General features: G+C 38.4%; 1 pseudogene; it reads right to left on the reverse strand.

Annotated features, from left to right (window-relative positions):
• LOC141439366 (clotting factor B-like) overlaps positions 1 to 7,123 on the reverse strand; it is a 28,351-nt pseudogene extending 21,228 nt beyond the window's left edge.
• Between the last annotated feature and the right edge of the window lie 11,021 nt (positions 7,124 to 18,144).

An 18,144-nucleotide genomic window follows, 5' to 3' on the forward strand; every position in this document is an offset into this window, starting at 1 on the left:
CGTCTTGCAGCAGCCGCAGTGGCGTGTGCTCCTAGAGGAAGGACTTCTAATTAGTCCGAAACATGCGTATACTTAATTCCAGCAATTTAATAGAAATCACGGGATTTTACAAAATTCCCGTGGGAATTTGCAAAAAACACATTGGCTTTATTGACGTTGCGTTATAAACAACAGTGCCTAATTTCATAACTATACCCAATCTAATGGATGAGATTTTTAGATTTTATCCCGATGATCCCTTGGCAATATCTGGATAAAAAGCAGCTATCTTCATATCAAATTTCATTCACATCCGTCCAGCCGTTTTAGTGTGAAGGAGTAACAAACATAGGTACACACACTCAAACTTTCGCATTTATAATATTAGTAGGAAGTAGGATAACCAAGCCAGGGCGTAATTAAATTTGAATTCTTACTGCCGTAGAACCACCATTATAGTCAGTAATCCACAACAAGACAAGCACGTGTCGAAAGTAAAGGCGAAAGCTAATTGCAGATAACTCAAGTAAAGTTATGTGTTTGCCCGTTTCTATTATTGTAGGTTTAACCCCGTTCCCTTACCTGTAGTTTAGCTTAGTGAACAGCTGACTTAGTTGTGTCCTAGGGTTTACAGAATAATCAAAAATATATCTCTGAATGGATCTTTCGGAATAAAAAGTCATTTGACCTCCCTCAACCCTGTTCCAACTTCCAGTTCGTGGTCGCCATTCGAGAATCTTTCTCCCCCAACGATATAACATATTTTTAAGGGATGCTGACAACTGTGAGCACCACCAGTAATCATCATCATCATATCAGTCATAGGAGGCCCAGTGTAGGACATAGGCCTCCCCCATAGACCTCCAGTTGGTTCGGTTGGAAGGCCTGCATCCACAGTGAACTCGCAGCTTTAGCTACGACTAATTGGTTTGCCATGGGAAATATCCCTCTAAGAGTCTGAGCGCTTCCATTATTGTCAACGATTCCGACGTTATCTAACGCAACAATGAACTCACGGTTCCGTAGAAAACCACTTTTAATTAAGATTTAGTTTCACTGCGACAAAATGCGCAGGCGGCGCCACTGCCAGCGGGTGAAAGCGGGTGAGACAATTTGGAGGAAATTTGATAAAGTGTGAGCTTGATCTTTAAAATAATTGAAAGGTATCAAAACACTACTATAGTTTAAAATAATAATGGTCGAAATACATAGAGGTTGCAAAACCGTGGTAGCCCAGGTAAAGGGCACCACCAGATGGCTCAGATACAATATCCCCCCAGCTACAATAGCCCCGGGTCACCTTATACATAGGTTGGGATGATGATGATATAATGGTAATTTGATGTCTAATTTGATTTTATCATTTACTTCCCTTAAACAGTAACGTGTTACACGGTGATAATAATGAATATTAATTCACGATAAATACGATTTCGATAGCACGTTAAAGAAGGTGTTAAATAATAATTTTCTAATGTTTACCGCTTCCGCTGTCAAACGCCACGCACCATAGACAATGGGTGCGGAGTGCGGAGCAAGGAAAGAATGGAAAGTGTTTCCGAACGCACTAAAGACGGAATTTTAAACAAAACTTTTGTTTTGTGACATTAAAGATAATCGCAGTCGCAATGATACCGAAATCAAAAATGCGTCTTCGGCCTGAGATGTAGTTTAGGTACTTAGGTATGGCGAAAAAGAAAAAAGAATATCAACCAATCAATCATAATAAAAGAAAAACCAGATTATTTCCATATTTGTAGTGTCGCGCGTTTCACGGTGTTTTCTTCCGCCAAAAAGTTTATGGTTAATTTAATTTCACGTTTATATTTTTCAGAACTTATATTTCGATGAACTCAGAAGTACGAATTCGAGCTTGAAACCATAACCAGAGGGTAGAGGGCATGAGAGGCCATAGTTCAAACCACTTAACTACCCACAAGCAAGCTTTTTAAAATGTGATAGTTTATATCTCTATTGTAGCGCTCCACCTAATTCAATTACGGACAATTTTTAAGATATTGACAAATATTATTTACTGTATAAGTAGGTCAAAAACCTTTTTAAACTACGACAGTAGATCCAGTGAAACAGATTAAATATTTTCCACGCAAAAATCCATAATATTTATAGTTATTACGAATAATCTTAAAATAGACAGACTTCTAAAAAGGAAGTTTTAATCAGATCGTTGAATTCTTTTCTTATTAGGTATGTTCACCATGGTCAAATTATTTCAGCCAAATTAAACAAAAGTATAACGCTGGGCCATATCAAGAAGCCAAAAGACTGGTGAAAAAGAAGGATCATTACTCAGCCTATATACATCTCACTGCAGGCTTCTCTTGGAATGAGAAGGCTTGGGCACTGGGCCATAGTTCCCACGCGGGCCCAGTCCAGTGCGAATTGGGACACACCGTTGAATTGCTTAGCAGCCTAATGCACAAATGTGCAGGTTGCAAGTTGCAAAGAAAGTTGGACCTACGTATTTGAGAAATTACTTATATACTGAAGAACATACTTCCCATGTGGGTGGTCTCCTAGTCATCAAGTCAAGATCCATTGATCGGATTTTGGAGAAAAGGATGCAACTTTTTCAAAATCGTAGGCATACAATACAATGACTCTTTATTGTACACCAGAAATTGTAAGCGATACACAAAACACACTACTTATTGTACGATCGACATCGTACAGAATATTGCTAACTTTGCGACCTACTTTAAATAAATAAATAAATATCATGAGACACTTGACACCAATTGACCTAGTCCCAAACCCCAACCAAACTAAGCAAAGCTTGTACTATGGATACTAGGCATACTTAAGTATATAGATAAGTACATACATAAATACATATTAAACATCCAAGACCCGAAAACAAACATCCGTATTATTCATGCAAATATCTGCCCCGGCCGGGAATCGAACCCAGGACCTTAATCTTAAGCTATATCCCACGGGATAGGGACAAAATCTTGAAAATGTTACCGCTGAGTTTAGAGTCTTGAAAATTTGGACAGTTGTTTTAATACAACCTCAATGAAGACCACGATTAATTGGGAATTCCCAGGGGAATTTTGTAAAATCTCGGAATTTCAATTGTAACTACCAGATCGAATAGTTTACGCGTGCGAAGCCGCGGGTAAACTCTAGTTCTTTATAAGAAGATATTTCTTCAAATAAATAGACAATCTATAAATAAAGTAACATTTTGGCTCCAACCCAAATGGTCCCAATATGGGACGGCAGTTAAACTAATTTGCAAGGAAAGATACCGCAAAGGCCGGGAATAAATAGGTTTGTATTAACTTTGTATTGATTTATGGGCGATCTAATTTTATAAGCCAGCTCATAGTAACGTTACGGGTTTAATTATAAAAGATTAATGTTAAGCCTTGTGATTATGGTTATGAATCAAATTTAGCAAAACTGGTAGTTCTCGGATACAACATGGTAATTAATTACTTGAGAAGGTAAGTGAAGTATATACGTAGGTATATAAATAATGTAGGCCCTATTTCACCACACTGACAGGTGCGACAAGGTACTACTTTCATACAGAGCCCCTTAGATAATACGCGTATGTTGATCACGAAACGCAATATATAACGCAAATCGGACACAGCTTTAATCTGATGTCAAGATTTAGATTTACCCAAATCTGCAAATAAATGTAGACTAGGAAAAATATTTTTTTCACCTCAGCACCTCAAACAGACAGGTTTTGCTATGAGAAATCAGTGAGCAAAATCGCATTTTGCTCACTCCGTGAGACAAAGTAACTTTTTAATTATTTTTTTTAAATGCTGAGTACAGTATTGGGTCTACTCACTGAATTCCAAATATTTGAACTTTACTTTGATCTGTCATTTCACTTCAACTCGAAAAAAGCAAGAGATAGGATCAAATTTGTCGATTACAAACTTAAATTAAATTTTTGGTATTAAAAATATATCGAAATATTTTCAAAATGTAAATTTTCCCGATCTTTTAATAAAGTATGCAACCTCGTTGCACGAAAGCCGCTTCTCTTGTTTTTTTTTTTATAAAAGAATTCCGTATACGGCCTCTACAGTATAATTATTATGTGTTAAATTGAATGATTTTTTAACAAATCTATTTATGTTTATGTAATAGAAATCTTAATAAAAATCATATTTAAAGGTTTAATTGTTCAACCTTTTCAATTACCCCGAGATGAGGCTTTTTGCAGTATTAAAAAATAAGTGTGACATTAGTACAAGAAGTTAAGATTGCATGTTATGAGTATGCGATTTGTATTGTAGCTACTGGACTCTTTTTATGGTTTTAAATGTAATTATTATATTGATAATAATCGGATTCTATTTAAAAAATGTGTTTGTTTTGTAAACAGGTACTTAGGTATATGTGGTTTTATTCTTATGTACATTTAAATTATGTTCTTGCTGCTCAGGTGAAAAATTGTATGTGTCACACGAGACCAAAGTTTTTTTGCATCTCGTGTATTTCAATCCCTTGCTGATCTCAGGATTCTAACCTAGAATCACTCGCTAACGCTCGTGATTCAATTATAGAATCCTTCGCTTACTCGGGATTCAAAATCAACACTCGCAACAAAAAACAACTTTGCTCTCTTGTTGCACAAAATAACTATTGTTTCACTATGACATAATTATCATAAAATTTAGATACAAATAATAGATTGCCTCTATATAGACATAATTATGCCACTGACAATTGTAACGTTGGTGAAATAGGGCCATATAGACATAATTATGCCTCTGACAATTGTAACATTGGTGAAATAGGAAAGAAGGAAAGAAAGAAAGGTTTATTTTGGCTCCATAAGTACCACCTAAAACTAAGACTAGAACTAGCACTAAAACTTTGTTACTTGATGACACGGCAGGATACCAAAAAGGGTCTCCACTCAGCATGTGTTGCCGCACATTATGTGCAGTAACTCTGGTTTTCTGTGCCCTAACTAAACTCAATAGTTTTTTTGGATAAGTGATTATAATGGTGGCAAAATGGTGGCAAATCTCTGAAAAGTCTGAATGATGATTGGCGATTTACGTTTGTCAAAACATAGGTACTTATAAGATTTCATCTCAAATGATAATTGTCACCTAGTCAAAATGTACTAAATATAGGTAAGTATGTAATGTGGAGAGCAGGTGGCCGTTGAAGCCGAAATATTTTCGACTGGAGCCAGCTTAGAATTAAAGCCGCAAGCTCATTGTGGATGCAGGCCGCTTCCAACTGAAGCAACTGGAGGTCAATGGGGAGGCCTATATAATATGTCCAACGGTGGACGTCCCACGTTTTGGTGATGACAATGATGTAAAATGTTATTAGGGCAGCAGTTTTGTACGAATATACAGATTTCTACCACTTTAAAATGTTAGATATCTTCCAGTGACGTAATTTCCAAAATGGGTTCTCTGCCTGATGGCTGGGAGCAATTCTCCTCTTCTGTCGCAGAAATATATTGATTTTATTAAATCAACGAGTTTTGAAAAATCTCTTACTTTTGTCCTAGATTGGCCCAGGGCACCACGGCCATGGGTCCCTCTCCTATCTGGACCTTTGCGTATTTAACAGTACATTCGGTCGCTTTATTAATCCACGGACCTCTCTCTTCCTCTTTGAAAATAACGATAAAAATACCTAAATGAATTATCTCATTGTTCCAAGTTACATAATATTCATATGAGCTGTCAATACGCGCATAAACATGAATAGTAATAGTTTCCCGCAAGAAAACTTAGTTCATTGGCCGGCGCGGTGACATAAATCAACGCGTGCGCACCTCGCTATCGATAAGCTATACTCGGTATCGATCGGCATCCATAAACAAAAGAAAATAGATGACTCTTGGATTTACTCGGTGAATTGGAATACCTACGGCGCTTGACAACCACTTGACAACTCCCGAATTTTCCATAGAATAGATACAGTAACGAAAAAAAAAATCTTTTTAAAATTGAATTTAGGTCATATTTTTGAAAATTTGTGAATCCGTTTCCTTCTGAAATGCTTTTCTCTATGCAGTAGGGATAGCGCGCAGGTATGTGGAGTCACACGCAAGTGTTTCTTTCTCTGTCTAATCTTGAACTTTAAACCATTATAACTCTGTTTTAAGTAAAGGTAGCTGACGAATTGTAAAAAATATAGTCATATACCGTATTTGACGTGTATCTATTCGTAGAATTATTTGTCCAAAGCTAGAAATTAGTTGTTATGGCATACTAACGCGAAACAGTTTAAACCCATTGTTATTAATTCTAGATATTATAAAAGGTTTCAAGAGGTAATTGTCAAATTTAATATTTCCATATTGGTCGAACATTAAAGTGCGCCACGTAAAAGGCGTGACACATTTTGAATCAGAAAATCTGTTGAAGTATTATTCAGTACAAGTTTTTTGTATAGTAAGTACTTATTTCTCATCAGGACCTGACTAATTTGACCGATAAAATAATCATATACTTACGTACTTATCGATTTCGAATGCAATGAATATTTACCTATCGTAGAGTCATTTTGTATTTTCCTCGAATTAAGTTGAATTTTATTAATTAGATGAATTGAATTAGATGTATTTCAGAGAATATATAAAAATTATGCCTTGGACTGCCTTAATAGGTATTATAAGTATTTTGATTTATAACTCATAAATGAAGGCATAATATTGAATGTCCATAACTATAGTTCCTAAATAACATATCTTTTTTTCGCCGTCTAATTACCGGCAATTTTTGAAAAAATGGAGGGTCAATCTAGAATCTATATCTATCAAATTTAAAATCATGCTCGCCTCTACACAATTTGTCATATATTTCCTTTCTCAGTATTTGTAATACGTGCTCGTATCCTCGTTTTTTCCACAATACTCAATTTAAAGTAAATAAACCACGTTTCCGAATTACACAACAACATTACGTTACATCGTTCAAAATAACATAAAAAAACCGTAAACTCACCGATGACGGTAAGACACCGCGTTCCAAAACCGATTTCCGTCATGTCTCAGCTCTAGCTTAGCGTTGCGTCACAACACTTTCACTCCAACATACTACAACAACAATGACGAAACGGCCGCACTCCACGAGGTTCAACGCTCGATTAAAAAAAATAACTGGCTCTATGGTAGGGTTTTTTGGCGGAGATTTTGACGTTTAACTTTTTAAATACGTGCGCCGCGTTCACTTTCGTGAGGCGCTGTGCGGGCGCGTTGTGCAGCCAAATGCTTTTACTTTTCTTAGACAGTGGGGATTACGATACGGATTTTCGTTTAAGTCATTCATTCCCTGGTTACGGCATGGCAGATGACAAGAGTTTTAAGAAACGATTGCGGCGTTAGTGCGGTAATGGTTATCGGGGCTTTGATAAATGTTAACCGCTCACAATTCATTACATTGCTTTGAATTTATTATCACGCACCTATTACTGTGTATAACTTTGCATCATAATGGTAATTGGCAAAAATGCCACTTGTGTAGATTCTGGCGGAACGAAATTCCGATTTGGACGTCATTATCCCGCGTCCTTCCTGATGATTTATGATGATTTTTCAGTTTTTTTTAATAATATTTTTTTTGCTGCCTGTACTTGTTGTTGACTGCACTTTTATTTTAATTTTAACTATCATATCTGTATTAAATTTCGAGTTAGTCTGATGACCGTAAGATCTATGTAACATAATATTTGACGCTATTTCTGGCTGATAATTTTATACCCTCGACTGCTCAAAAAATATAACCTTCTTTCAGTCAGCAGCAGTCAGGTGTCAACACTGATCAAATATATAGATAAAAAATACATATTATGTCTTAGGTACACGTACAGTCAGCATCAAAATTAGCTGATCACTTTGACTCAGTCGCATTGACACATTAACAATCATGTAGGTATGGCGTTTAGTACGTGGCTGTAAAACGACTTGCCCAATATTGACAAAATACGCCAACAGGACGCAAATTATTAATGAAGGATGTGGGCGATCTTTACTTCGGCTTTACCACGGATATATCTGACGCTACGCCACTGCTGTACACAAAGGTAGGTAAGATAGGTACCTACTCATAATATATAAAATATATTTGCGTGGACTTACTTTTTTCAATGACCGTAATCAGTGTAAGAGTACTAGCTATGTATTAGGACACTCGTAACCCGGGTTCCGCAGCCAGTTTCTTTGAAGTAAGTAGAACCGTAACAATTTCCGGTCCTTTTTCTGCATCAACAAATGTTAAAAGTCCTTCGTACAAAATTTTAAGGATTTAAGTGAATGGAACGAGCCTGGTGTTTTAAAAAAACCGTATTATAACCTCACCACGAAGCATTTAAAACCATAAGCTTAATCTTACGCTATAATTTTCCGGGTTCAAAACTATCCTTAGTCCTTTCCAGGGCTTCAAACTAATCCATACCACTCCATACTTTCATCTAAATTGGTTTAAACTTGAAGAGGTAACCGACAGACGCACTATCGCATTTATATAATACTAGCTTTACGCTTTAGCTTTAGCTTTGCCCGCGGCTCCGCCCGCGTAGTATTCGGTTATCGCGCGCTGTTCCCTCGGGAACTGTGCATTTTTCCGGGATAAAAAGTAGCCTATGTCACTTTCGGGCCCATAAACTATCTCTATCCCAAAAATCACGTCGATCCGTCGCTCCGTTACGGTGTGAAGGATGGACAAACACAAACATACAAACACACTTTCGCATTTATAATATTAGTAAGTACTAGTGGGTGGATTAGTAAGGATCATTATCATCTCATTAGTCATCTAGAGTCATTACTAATTCTTGCTTCTTGTAAATTGATTTCAGGGATTTCGGAAATAAGTCTAATGATTTCGATGGAATTCTTTATGTGGAGGTATTAGGGGCGAATAATCGATTCAGCTGATCTTATTCTGAAAAAATCTCGCAAGATCGGGTTAACCGAGTAGAGCCGAGCAGAGCTGGGTGGTCCATGTATACTACTTACTAATAATAATTATGACTCTGTTCATAAAATGATGCAATTGGTAGGTCCATACCGATAACGGGACCCGGACCTCAGACTAACATAGTTTTGTAACAGTCAAGAAACAGCGTTGTGTCACTTTGGTGTTTACATCTCATGCTTTACGCAGAAATATATATTTTCCTTTTCAAAACCTTGACACCAATATGGACTCGTATTGAAGAGGTTGCAGCTGCTCTTGTATTTTTTTCTTTAATTGTATACTGCAGTTTTTAAGTATTTTATTTGTTATTATTTTATTTTGAAAAAAAGACTTTCTGTCAAGTTTCTTGCGGCGCATTCTTCTTGGCAATGATGGTCTTTTCGAAAGCGATAGTAGTTTAAAAAATGACGTGGAAAAGTGCCCATTGCGGCCTATTTACTGAATACATGATTTGAATTTGAATTCTATGAATTACCTACGAAGCTTCTTTGCTGATTTTACTTCTTGTTGACGGTAGGTACAATTTGCATTGTCAATTGTCATCCAATTTACATTATGTATACAAAATCTCAAGTCAACCCGCACAAAGAAAGTCATTGCAAGATGAATTTGACCCACTTCCAGTGGTCTGATTGACGTGAAATTTAGCATAAGTAGATACTTCCTTATGTAAATCTGGTTATAATAAGTAATTGGTAGTGATATCCTTGTGGTCCAGCCACCACGAACGAAACACGAACATCGCAAACGTTCCGCTAGAGGCGCTGTTCGTGTTTCCATATAAATTGAGATTTAAATTGAGAGTGAATGCGATCGAGACGTATTTTATAACCGAAAACTTACACTAGTAAGTAAGGGTACAGGATCGTCTCTGCAGGACGAAACTCCTCAACCGTTAATGGCCTCGACTTGAAATTTGGTATGGAAATTTACTTTGAATAACAATGCGAGTTCAGTCAACCAAAAGTACCTAGTCGGCAAAAAAGCTTGTATTAAAAATGAAATTTTTAACATTAAACTTATTTTACATTCCGGTGATTCATCATCGATCGCCCAAATGCAATGAAGGCCAGTGTCTTGAAATTTCGCAGAAATATTTCTCAGTAACATAGGCCGACTTTACCCGCAGACCACAGCACCACTACCATGAGTTTACAGTGACCGTACTCGATAGCGACGGCGTAAATTATTTGTAGAGGCGCTGTACGTCGCTATCGAGTACGGCCACTGTAAACTCATACAGCATCGCGACTGCAGGGCTACTACGAAACTCGAAATTCGTATCGTACCGTCCCTCTCGCTCTCGTATTAAATGTGTCAGAGGGACCGCACGACACGAACTTCGAGTTTCGAGTTTCGCAGTAGCCCTGCTGTATCGATGCAAACGCGCGACGGTTTTGGACGACATCGTGGAGAGAACGGAGGGAGGGTGCACAGGGAGTAGCGCGTTTGCATGCGACTGAATCGTGGTTATGGGCGAGGGTACACAGCTAGCGACCGCATCGCGACTGTATCGCTTCAAAAAGTCGCTGTGGGCGAGCGGCCTAACTCCTTTATGACAAGTGCTAGGAGCTTCCCGGTATAATGAACTACATCCGGGTCTGTAGATTCCTCAGTACCGGTATGTACTGCATTGTATATCGGTATTGTGTGACGCGAAAGGTATTGTGCGTCGTGCGTACAGGTACGAACTTCCGGCGTGAGGTGAAGATAGTGACAGAACGATCATTCGGTCTCTCGGCGGCTACTAAAATCGAAGTTCGTATCGTACCGTCCCTCTCACTCTCGTATTAAATAATATTAGCGTCAGCGGGACTGCAACACGATATTTTAGACTAAGTATTGCGGTCATTACTAATTAATTTTGCACTTCGTAATACCCATAGGGTCTAAGCTGTTTCGGCATCAGCGAGATCAGTGTTCACACGATGAAGCGAATATCGTATGATAATAGGTACGTCAATGAGGGCTATCGTTGTTTGTCTCACTAGATGGCGCACTTTTAAGTATGGCTTTCAAAGTCTGGTATTACGGCGTGAAAACAAAGTTTAGATTAAAAATCATATTTAATACAACTAAAACCGTACCATAAAAATATCGAGCATGCCACAGTGTTGCATAGTCCCCGTTTTGTTCGGAAAAAAGGGAGGACAAAGGTTTCCGAAAGACAAAACTGTCTCAAAAAACACAGACATTCATTGCCCCGGAACGCATATTTGCCATAATTAATTTCAGATATTACACATTTTTTTTCAAAATTATTCTAATTATAAATAAACCCGCATAGCTCATCCAAAACTATGCGATTTGACATTTCGGAGACCTCACGCCACACTAGCGCCTCTATGGCGAATTCATACGCGATAGCCCCCCTTTTTTTAGCCCCCATTGACGGGATTCATGGTAAGACTTATGAAACATCGTTAATCAAATCAAACCCTTTAAAAAAATTGGTTCCGCCATATTACAACAGTTACTAGGCTTCTACCGTCACACATTAATAGGTAAAGATTTTATTCTAGTTTGAACTTACAACTTTGAAGACTGCTGCCTTATCTGGTGCGGTTTAGGGCCGGTACAGACAGACATCCGCCAAGCCAAGCCAAGCGGTCACAGCGGAAGACCAGCGCTGGCCTGCTCGGCCAACACTATGCTGAGCTGGGACCATTTCGCGACTTCGCAAAAATTTAATTGTTGTACTATAAGACTGTTTTTGCGAATAGCGAATAAATTATTCTTATTCTTATTATTATTCTTACATCATTTGAACTGCAACCTAGCTACAAAATGGCAGTTCGAGTGCAGTTTTGATGCAGTTGGTGTAACTGCATCAAAACTGCAAACCGACTGTGCAGTCCGCTTACAGTTGCCGTGCAGTCCTGTCAACCGCACACCGACTGCAAGCTGGCTGTACGGTCGAAATGCAGTCGTATCTATTGCAGTTGAAGAAGCTGCTATAGAACTGCATGAGGGAGCATTCCAGTTACAATGCAGTCGTTCCAACTGCAATATAACTGCATTAACGTCAGTGTTGTGTATACCATTATACAATCGCCAGTGCGATGCGAAATGTCAAAAAATTAACAAAGGATGAGGAAGAAATGTAAGAAAGGAAAGCAAATTCCTCTATAGGTAGGTTAGGTACAACAAAACCAAACAAGCCTAAAAGTAAAAAATAAAATACCATGTACGCCTCTCATACCTCGTATTTCAGTTTTCAATAAAATATATTAATACCTTACTGAATTAAAAATAAAACTGAAATGCCTTTCCACCGACTCGTTATCATATTTCTCGGCGCCTACACAAAAGACTCAGCCGCTGAATGGCGTTATTGCTCGCATAGATTTGCAGGCGCTTTGCATGAAAGAAGTGAGTGTGCTACTAAACGTAAACAGGCCATAAACGAAGTGCAAAATTCGAACTTCGCATCTTACCGTCCCGCTGATGCTAATATTATTTAATACGTGAGTGAGAGGGATGATGGTACTATACGAAATTCGAATTGCGAATTTCTTAGTACCGTAAACTGCTTCAACTTTGCCCTCTGGCTCCAACATTGCCTGAGTTGATTTAAAGTCGATAACTTAGGACTCTTATAGTTTTTAAACTTTTATCTACACGGGAATTATTATTACTAAAGGGTGCTAAGTTATCGACTCTAAATCGAATCAGGCAATGTTGGGGCTAGAGGGCAAAGTTGAAGCAGTTTACGGTAGCACAGCAGATCAGAGTTCGTGCCGTGCCCGGTTTTGGAATAGGACGGATGGGCCCATCACTTCCCGTGGGTGTCGTGAAAGGCTACAAAGGAACTTATACTTACGTATACTTACTCGAAGTATTTTAATAACAGAACTAAAATTATCTAAAATGCCGTGGTGGCCTAGCGGTTTGACCTATCGCCTCTTATAGTCCGTGAGCCCAGCCCCAAGTTACCTACGTAACATGACATCACGATAAGATGCAGAGGCAGAGGTTCGTGGGTTCAAATCCCGGCCCTTTGAGTTTTTCGAAATTCATGTGCGAAATTACATTTGAAATTTACCACGAGCTTTTCGGTGGAGGAAAATATCGTAAGGAAACCCGCACAAACCAGTGAAGCAATTCAATGATGTGGTGAAGTTCTCAATCCGCACTGGGCCCACGTGGGACGTAAATAGGCTGGGATGGTGAAAATAAATTTTCTATTTACCTACAACTTATAATTTTCTACGACAGGCAATTAATTATAGAAAAAAATCATAAGAAGCTTATTTATTCCGGAACTTTTTCAATTAACGTTAAACGAACCACTCACTGACAACGATTAAAATATGATTAGAGATGCCCCGAAATTAGTTGCGCGGCGACGAAATATCTCGCCCATTCGCAAGCTAAATTTATCCTTACAGTGTTTGAAAGAACGGTGAATTTCGCATGGAACTAAAATGGGCGTTAAATCGTTTAATAAGTTAGCAGTGGCTGATGAGAGAACTTTCGAGAAAGCGGATTTAAGGACGTTCGATATGTCAGAAATGTTCTGGGGATTATAGATTTAAGGCTCTGCCAGGGGTGACGCACTGGGCGGAGCGCGTCGCGTCGCGTGTCTCAACTGAGTTGCGTTTTCAGCCCAGGGTGTACTATTACTAATTCTGTGCCCAGGGGCACCACTCGGACGTATAGGTAATGTCGGCGCAGGGCGCTTTTAAGTGTGTACAGTCGGGGACCTTTCGACTGCCATAATCTTATAAGTCATAATGTAATGTTTGTCATAATTTTGTTAGTCATAATTTTTTCCCCCGCTGAAACCGTACATTTTTCATAACTTTTTAAATGGTCGTCATCATGTAAAACTCTATAGGTTAGGTTAGGTTTGTTTTATAACAATTCTGAAAAATAAATGGTTTCAGAGAAAAAAAGAGTTAAGTCAAACATTACATTATGACGTTTCGATATAGACCCGTGTACAGTCACCAGCATTAATATCTGCCACAGCGGAGCGTGCAAAAATATCTGACACGTCCTTCCGGCCCTAGAAATAGAGTCGTATCAGATATTTATGCACGCTTGTTGTGTCAGATATTGGTGCTCTGTACTTGCGATAGGCGCGCACGCAGGCGATACGCATTCCTACGAGTATACTGTCGAACGTAGCCGTGGGTCCGAGTAGTGAACTAGTGAATGAAATTTAATATTCTGCACTTTGTTCAGAGTCCCGGCATGTAGGTATCTAAATCTATGTTTACATAAGATGAAACATTACAAGTTCCCACGCGGGACCAGTGCGGATTGCAAACTTCACTCACACCATTAAATTGCTACACACACCATTGAAAATGCTAGATTGAATGTATCGTATTCGTTTAATCTGAAGCGCGATTTAATATCAGATGCTATCGGGTCGTGGGTCGCATCGGAGAATGCTTTGATCATGCTCACTGAGGGATTCCATTGCAAATTCCAATGTAATAAATATTACATTTCCCATTTAGAACAAGCGCAGGGGAAGGGGAAAGAACCCCCCCGCCCCCGCCCCGTTCAAATGCAATAAGTTTCATAAATAAAAGTTGGACAACTGCCAAATCCTCCCTCTTTAGGACTAGGACTATCGAAACAATATTAATTCCGCAATTCTGCACCTCATACAAAAGCTTTAACTAATGAGGGCTATCGTTTTTTGTCTCACTAGATGGCGCACTGTTGCGTGAGGTTTTTAAGTATGGCTTTCAAAGTCTGTTATTACGGGCGTGAAAACAAAGTTTAGATTAAAATTATATTTAATACACCTTAAAACCGTACCATAAAATATCGAGCATGCCACAGTGTTGCATTGCATAGTCCCCGTTTTGTTCGGAAAAAAGGGAGGACAAAGGTTTTCGAAAGACAAAACTGTCTCAAAACACAGACATTCATATTTGCCATAATTAATTTCAGATATTGCAAAATATTCACAAAATTATTCTAATTATAAATAAACCCGCGTAGCTCACCCAAAAACTATGAGATTTGACATTTCGGAGACCTCACGCTACACTAGCGCCTCTAGTGGCGAATTCATACGCGATAGCCCTCCGTCATACCAGGCGCAAAGGTTGCACCCGAAATTTGTTTGGGTTGTTTGGATTGGGTTTGGGGACGTTTTTCTTATTTTTTATTCGACTGGATGGCAAACGAGCAAGTGGGTCTCGTGATGGTAAGAGATCACCATCGCCCATAAACATCTGCAACTCCAGGGGTATTGCAGATGCGTTGCCAACCTAGAGGCCTAAGAATGGGATGGGATGGACAGACAGACAGACAGACATGGCGAAACTATAAGGGTTCCGTTTTTGCCATTTTGGCTCCGGAACCCTAAAAATGGAACTAAATAGATTACCAGTTCTAAACCGAGGAAACACAAAAGAATTTCACATACTACAGTACTCATCCATTTGTTAGTCTCCTATTCAATTCAATCTTTGATAATATAACTCCAGCCCGATGATTCCGCCAATGTCGAGGTTGGAAAAGATACCTATATAGTACCTGTCGGTTTGCCGTTGTTCGGTAGATTTAGTGAGAATGTCTACAATGTCAACAGACACAAACGAATGGAAAGAAGAAAATAAGTTTTTCGTAAAGGGGAGGGGAGAAATACAAACTGAGCTGGTCTCTTTTTCTGGTTTTTCTGTGCATGCATGTCTCAGTTTGTATTTTCGATATGGTTTCACGGGATACCCGTAAAAGTAACAAATTTGGAGTTGAAATAAAAAATATAAAAAGACTCCAAAAAACCAATCATAATTTGATTGCTTAGTAGCGATATCTCTTGTCTGGGTGAGCGGTTGGTTCCGAAAGAGTGTGACGTCTCTCGATGAGAGCGGAACATAGATGTCGCTAGTGCTGCTGCATAAGTATAGCGTAGTAGAAATAAGCAACCTGAAATATGTATGCATATTAAAAATTAATAGGTTATAGCACGCAGCACGGATTGCTGAGGACCTGGGTTCGATTGCAGAATTTAATTTATAATATTTATTAGTTTGACATTTGGAGACCTTATACATCTCCATTTCTTTATTTTAATAATTATTATTACTTTTTGACCTAAGAGGCTTTTTACACCTCTGAAGATTGTATAATTTAATTAATTTACTTTGACATTTAGAGACTATATACATCTCTGAATTATTTAGATTAGGAATTTTATTATTAACATAGGGACTTTATACATCCCCTTGCTGTATAATAATTTTATTATTAACTCAGGGACTTTATACATCCCCTTGCTATGTTTAAGGCTGTATATTGTTAAGCTTATGGATTTTAAACTTTTATATTTTTAGTTTAAATTCTAGTCACAGGCTCGCGACGTCGAAGTTCCCAAGACGATCCCATAGAGCTTATGGGAACGGAAGCAATACCATGCCTCGGTACCGCTCTGCTTTCAGAGCATGACATGAGTGCGTGTGAGCTAACTTTGGGGGCGGCAGACGTGAACTTGCCTTCGAAATCCAAAAGCTTAATGGTTACTTGACTTGAAATGTATATTTCAGAACTAAATTATTGTTATAATTTTTTTAAAAAATTTATGACGGTGGAAGCATTCTACACTTCCACTGAACGTAGATATAGTTTAGATATAGTTAGTGTTTAGTATTGTAACTAAGGGACCCCATACATCCCTGTATTTTTATTATTATTTTTTTTTTCTTTAATTGTATAATATAGTTTTTAAGTATTTTATTTGTAATTATATTATTATGAAAAAATGACTTTCTGCCAAGTTTCTTGCGGCGCATTCTTCTTAACAATGATGGTCTTTCCGAAAGCGCTGGTAGTTTAAAAAAAATGACGTGTAAAAGTTCCCATTGCGGCCTATTTCCTGAATAAATCATGTAATTTGAAAATTTAAAAAAAAAATATTCCCAGCGCTGGTCCCTTTTTCTGGTTTTTCTGTGCATGCATGTCTCAGTTTGTATTTTCGATATGGTTTCACGGGATACCCGTAAAAGTAACAAATTTGGAGTTGAAATAAAAAATATAAAAAGACTCCAAAAAACCAATCAATTTGATTGCTTAGTAGCGACATCTCTTGTCTGGGTGAGCGGTTGGTTCCGAAAGAGTGTGACGTCTCTCGATGAGAGCGGAACATAGATGTCGCTAGTGCTGCTGCATAAGTAGCGCAGTAGAAATAAGCAACCTGAGATATGTATGCATAGGAAAAATTCGTGTCTAGATTCCTGTCCAGCGGTGGTGTAGGGGTTATAGCACGCAGCACGGATTGCTGGGGACCTGGGTTCGATTCCCAGCGCTGGTCTCTTTTTCTGGTTTTTCTGTGCATCCATGTCTCAGTTTGTATTTTCGATCCTAATTAATTAGTAAATAAACATTGGCTAAACGTCATGCAGCCAAACTAGTACGGCTATCCTTTTTTTTTCAGTGTCACTGGTGGAAACGCAGCTTAAGGTCGGCCCGCTAGTCGTCAACAGAAAAACACTCACCTCAAAAACGTTCATTTAGATTAGGAAGCTTATTTATTCAGGATTCAAACTCCATTTTTGCCCGAGCTTTTGTTTAAGCCCGTTTCTATCTGGTTCATATTTTGCAAGTCAATCGCGCCCTAATTCCGGTACAGGGGGGCTACTAAGAAATTCGATAATTGAAGTTCGTATCGGGCCGTCCCTCTCACTCTCGTATTAAATATTATAAGCGTCAGCGGGACGGCACGATACGAAGTTCGTATTTTGCAGTTCGTAGTATAGGGCCAGGGAGGAAATTGAATTTCGATCCAATTCAATAACAAATCTATTTTATTTATCCGAAAAGGTCGTGGTGAGTGTATGAGCCTCCGAAGGCGGGTCGTGGGTTCAAACCCGGTGTAGCTATGGTTTATGGTCCTTTTGTTTTGTGTATTTGTCAGCTTTTGTTTACTTCAGGTGTCAGGTGGTCGTTTGATTGTTTAAAGAAAATATTTTTTTTAAGCACCTGACATTTTCGTATTCAAACTTAGGACACTCCTCTTTTTACGTCGGGGGTCAAAAAATTGGCCTCGTGCGAGTTAGACTCAGTCTCTGAGGGTTTCGTATAAATTAAAAAGCCCGCAAAAATAAGTTTTAATTTAATAGCGCTTCTATGAATAACAAACTCATTTCTAACGGATCGAATATAAGAGTACCGTAGGAACACAAGTAATTGAGTTAAAATTTAAGACGGATATGTTGTATTTAGACGACAATATAAGCACAGCCAGCAAAAACTGGCC

Source organism: Choristoneura fumiferana, chromosome 20 (assembly GCF_025370935.1).
Source record: "Choristoneura fumiferana chromosome 20, NRCan_CFum_1, whole genome shotgun sequence".
In the NCBI taxonomy this organism is placed as follows: domain Eukaryota; kingdom Metazoa; phylum Arthropoda; class Insecta; order Lepidoptera; family Tortricidae; genus Choristoneura; species Choristoneura fumiferana.